Here is a 6,000-nt window from a genome sequence, read left to right on the forward strand (position 1 = left end):
CTGAGTTTTCCTTGGGCAGGCCGGGCTGGGCTGGGCAGGAGATTTCACATTTCTTTTCTGCCCCACCAAACCTAAGGGGACCCACAGTGCCCAGCCCTGAGGACGACTGCCGGGACCCCGACCTCTGTGCCCCTGCCCTGGGTCTGCTCCAGAGGCGGGGCTCCCCGTCAGGGCAAACGGCCCTGGTCGTCTATGCGCTCATTTCTTTGTTTCAATGAACAACTGTTTGAGGAAGTCTTTCTTCTTGCTATTTTCACTCTGCATTTTAGGGGAGAAAAAGTGTTTTGCATATGTGAATTGAGAAAACCAAAGCTGAGATGACAAGTATTATTTCCTTGGATCAGCCAATAAAAAGGCGGGGACAGGAAAGTACTTTATCTCTGTGTTGCTCCCTTCAGTGAACTGAAGTGTCCCTCTCTGAAAGATAAAAGGACACAAAGTTTGGGTAGACTCATTTCTCAGTGAGAAATAACTTAAAATAATAAAGCCTGACTGGAAAAATAGAATGAAGTAATCCACTAAAAAATGCATTGATACAGGGTTTCAAAAAAAAAAAAAAGAAAAAAGAAAAAATGACTAGTGCTTACACGCAGTTCAGAATTCCAGCCTTGAAATGAGTTGTAAATGCATTTATTTAAACACAATACGATGCAAACTGTACTGCCATCCATATTCTAGATCAATGTCAAGTTGAAATGATCATAAGTACAAATTATAAAAATAAAACATAATGAACACATAAAACATACCAGACAAGAGGAAAAATAATATGGCTATTTACGTGCAAGTAGAATTTGATCTTTTTATGCCACAGAGTAACTGTCTCCAGTGAAGAAATAATATTACCTGACACGACACTAAGTAACATTCTTGTAGGGCGAACATAACTTACTTCATTACGTTGAAAACATTTGATGTAACGTTTTCTAATAAAGAGAAACTTTCCAGTTGAACTGCTGTACCTGGTCATACTGTGCTCCTTAAATTATTTAGTCTTTTTATATGAACTTGCTTTACTTAGGAAAACAGACTTTTATTTTCTATTTTGCCATTTAGATCACACATTGTTGCTTTGTGTAGCTTTGTTCCTATTTTCTCAGAGCGGTCTTTATGTTTTCTTTCCTACCTGCCTTGAACAAGCTCACTCCTCTTCTCCCAGAGCCCTTCCTTGACAAATTTCAGCACATCCTTTACATCTTACCTTAGACGTCACGCCACGTCTTCTAAGAAGTTTTAAACTTCCCCCAAGTCTGGGCTGGATACAGGACCACATCATACTGCCGGGCGGCTCCGCACAGACCCCAGCCTGGCAAACGCAGAGCCCACCCCCAGGCCCTGCAAGGATGAGGGCCATGTCCTAGCTGAGCGTGGCCCCCTGCCCCACGTAGCCTCACACAGAGCAGCCACCCAGGCAGTGACTCCAGAAGGCCGACATAGGAGAGGATAAAACCCATGGCACTTTTGAAGTGAGAAGGCTGCCAGCTCTTCTGGAGCAGACACTGGAATACCAGACACACTCATAAAGACATCCCGTTGTGCAGGGGAAGCTCTGGGCGAAGGATGGAGACTACAAGGAGGGTGAGTCAGCTTCCCACAGTCTATCCGATGCTCTGCTGACCTCAGTTACACCTGCGTCACGAGCAGGGTACCCTCCTCTTCTCATCTCCCTCCGCCTGTGTGGGTCGCTGCCTTCATTTCTCCTTTCCTGCGTTGGTCTCTTCCTCTCCACTGCTTCCTTCTGTAGGCCGACAAGCATATTCATGTCTTCTTGATGCTTGAACACAAACAAAGAACTCCCTGGACCTGCATCCCCCTCCATTTCTTTACCCAAATCCATCTTAAAACTAACATATTTTTCCTTCATTCACAAATATTCCCTTTACTCTCAAAACACAGAGAGGCAGGTCAGCCTCTCCTGAGCTTTGCAAATGTGCACAGGGCAGATAGCAGACAGGGCAGGCTTTACCTGGGGCCCCGTGTGTATCCTCCCTCCTGCTTTTCTGTCTCTGACTTTAACATGGGACAGATAATTCACTTTTTCTTTTTCTTTTTTTTTTTTTTTAACATTTTTTATTGATTTATAATCATTTTACAATGTTGTGTCAAATTCCAGTGTTCAGCACAATTTTTCAGTCATTCATGGACATATACACACTCATTGTCACATTTTTTTCTCTGTGAGTTATCATAACATTTTGTGTATATTTCCCTGTGCTATACAGTGTAATCTTGTTTATCTATTCTACAATTTTGAAATCCCAGTCTATCCCTTCCCACCCTCCACCCCCCTGGCAACCACAAGTCTGTATTCTCTGTCTGTGAGTCTATTTCTGTCCTGTATTTACGCTTTGTTTTTGTTTGTTTGTTTGTTTTTGTTTTTGTTTTTTAGATTCCACATATGAGCGATCTCATATGGTATTTTTCTTTCTCTTTCTGGCTTACTTCACTTAGAATGACATTCTCCAGGAGCATCCATGTTGCTGCAAATGGCATTATGTTGTTGGTTTTCATGGCTGAGTAGTATTCCATTGTATAAATATACCACATCTTCTTTATCCAGTCACCTGTTGATGGACATTTAGGCTGTTTCCATGTTTTGGCTATTGTAAATAGTGCTGCTATGAACATTGGGGTGCAGGTGTCATCCTGAAGTAGATTTCCTTCTGGATACAAGCCCAGGAGTGGGATTCCTGGGTCATATGGTAAGTCTATTCCTAGTCTTTTGAGAAATCTCCACACTGTTTTCCATAGTGGCTGCACCAAACTGCATTCCCACCAGCAGTGTAGGAGGGTTCCCCTTTCTCCACAGCCTCCCCAGCATTTGTCATTTGTGGATTTTTGAATGACGGGCATTCTGACTGGTGTGAGGTGATACCTCATTGTAGTTTTGATTTGCATTTCTCTGATAATTAGTGATATTGAGCATTTTTTCATGTGCTTTTTGATCATTTGTATGTCTTCCTTGGAGAATTGCTTGTTTAGGTCTTCTGCCCATTTTTGGATTGGGTTGTTTATTTTTTTCTTATTGAGTCATATGAGCTGCTTATATATTCTGGAGATCAAGCCTTTGTCGGTTTCACTTGCAAAAATTTAATTCACTTTTTCTACTACACGAGTTTCCCCATCTGACTCTCAGGAATCTTGGCTATTGGTCACAGACACGGATTCCTACTTTAATTTTCTTATTTCTTACCACACTGACCAGCTTCAACCGAATCTTGTCTCTTTGATGTTGCACTTTTTCTGAAGTTGCAATAATTAGCCAACCCAGTTCAACAGGTTGAATTTTTATAACTAGGATCCTGGTAGATATATAGTCTTTTAATGTACAAAAGGTAGCAGCTGACTTCCAGATCAGCATCGAACCATCTTCATTTCTCTCTAACCTACTTCAACTCTGACAATTAGCATCTTTGTTCTGTGCTGTATCTGACCCTACTTATATCAATTTCTGTGTCACTTAGAATTTTGTGAAGGCAAGCAACAGACACTAAATCTGACACACACACACAAAAGAGGAATTTATTGGAAGAAAATGAGATAGCTGAACATATCAAAAGAGCGGGTCTCAGAAAAGACAGGAAAGAGGCAGCTTTAGGGCTAAGCCACTTCAGTGGACGTGTATTCTCCACGTGGGGTCTTTCTAAGGATGAATCTTTTCCAATCACTTTAAATCCCTTTCACTCAATAATCATATTTCAGAGAGATTCTGATTGGTTAGGATTTGTCCAGCATTTAATACCTCCACTCCCACACTCCCAGCTCCTCCAGTGGTTACACTGAAGAAAGGCTCGTTACCCAAAGGCACATCAGCAAGGTAGCCCCTGAAGAAAGTGGACTGGATTCCAGGTAGACTAAAGCATCCACATGTATCAAGACAACATTTGTCATCATTCACTTCAAGTGAAATACGTCAGACAGAGAAAGACAAATGCTCTATGATCTCACTTATACATATGTGGAATCTGAAAAAAAGCCAAACTCTTGGAAGCAGAATGTACCAGGGGCTGGGGACTGGGAGACTGGGGACATGTCGGTCCAAGGGTACCACTTCCAGTTATAATGTGAACAGGACCTGAAGACCTGATGTCCCGCATGGTGACCATAGTTCACAGCACTTGTTAGATACTCGACAGTTACTTTGATAGTAGATTGTACGTGTTCTTACCATCACAACCACAGAAAGGTAATTCCATCAGGTGAAGGATGTGTTCACTAACCTTATCGTGGTAAACGTTTCACAGTGTACCCAATCATCACGTTGTTCGTCTGAGACTTACACCATGTTACTTGTCAGTTTTACCTCAATGAGTCTGGGAGGAAAAGTACTTACTTTACCTCCTAACTATCAAATGCCATGGCTTTTTATTCTTCTTCCCTTTAAAAACGTTCACAGTGCTTTCCACTTTTATTGTCCTTTGTTGTGCACACTTTCTGATGGCCCTTCTCATTCTCCTCCTCTGCCTCAACTGCAGTTCACTTTTACCCTAAGTTTTCTCTTCCATCTCCTTCCTCACCTCTACCACTTATCTCATTTATCCCCGTTGTTTCACCTTACATTTTAATAAATATGCATCTAAATTCTATTTCCAGTCTTCACCTCTCTCAACCATCTAACCAACAGTTTTTTGCTGCGCACCTCCATGCGGATACTTTGTGAATATTAGACACATAAACCACTCAAATCTGAATTTATCATCCCCTCTTCCATGCCTGTGTCTTAGTGGACTTAATGAAATAACCCAAAGTTGTAAGCCAGAAAGTTAAAATTACAGACTCTTTCCTGCCCCTCATCCTATGAACTGTTCCTGATACGCTCCTTGTGAATTTCTCCTGTCACGTCTGCAGTGCCTTTGCACAAATTCCAGCTCTCGCAGTTTGACCCAAACCACTAAATTGTCACGCTAAATTGTCTCACCGCTTTTCTCGTCCTCCTGTCCACTGTGGACGCTGTCTTTACTGTGACTTTACTGATCACAGTCCTGCCCCAGGCACTCACTATCCCCAGGTCTTCAATGGCTCCGTGTTGTCTTAGATTCCAAATATGTAGGCATGACCTCATAAATTTTTTTTTGTCATCTATTTATTTTCTATTTAAATCCCCCACTTCTCACTGCCTTTTGTGATTAGCATTTGTTACTGGACATCGTGCAGGAAGGCCTCGCAATTTCTTTCATGCGTCCATCTCATCCTGTTATGGCTGATTTTTGCTTTTTAAAAGTTTACTTGCATCTTAATGTCTACTTTCCTATAAAATTTCAGCATATTTTGTATGTGACCAAAGAAATCCATATTCTTGATAAAATGCTCAGTTGATTTGTATGACCAGTTCATTTGAAAACCACCGTAGTCAATGTCGTTTTTCAGCAAAAAGACAACACATTTATCAATACTTTGCTGTTGTCGTCTCTCTCTCAGGGCTGGAACAGGACGTCCTTATCCATTGTTTTATTCCTAACATTGAAAGCAGAACCCCTGTATGGTAGATGTTCAATAATTACATGCTGTGAATCAGACCGTGGGTACGTATATACATAACTGACCTCGGAAACAAGAGCTGGGTCTCAGAGTTTCAAGTATTTAAGTAGCATGTGCAATGCAGTCTCAACTATTTGGGGACGGATTTCCAAGGGTTTACTTAATCGGCGGATTTTCATCAATTGCAAGGTTTGTGACCTCCTTCCTCTAGCAATATTCTTTGCCTTAAACTGTAGGAGAGTCTCTGAGCCACATTCTCAAACGGCCCACTTCTTTCATCGTTCCTCGTGAGCCCAGGCCGCTGTCGCTTCTGCTCTCTCTCAGGTTTTCTGTTAACACCTCCTTCTAGTCAGCTCTCACTTCATGTCCTTGTTACAGCTGTTGCCCCAGCTGTTACCAAACCATTCATTCGATCTGCGGAGTTTCATTTGCAGAAGTTTTTTTTCGAATCATCATGTGACTGTCCTCAAAGTTGCTTCCAAAATTCACACATAATAAAACAGGGCACTGCAAACTGGAAGG

Source organism: Camelus ferus, chromosome 30, assembly GCF_009834535.1.
Source record: "Camelus ferus isolate YT-003-E chromosome 30, BCGSAC_Cfer_1.0, whole genome shotgun sequence".
NCBI lineage: Eukaryota > Metazoa > Chordata > Mammalia > Artiodactyla > Camelidae > Camelus > Camelus ferus.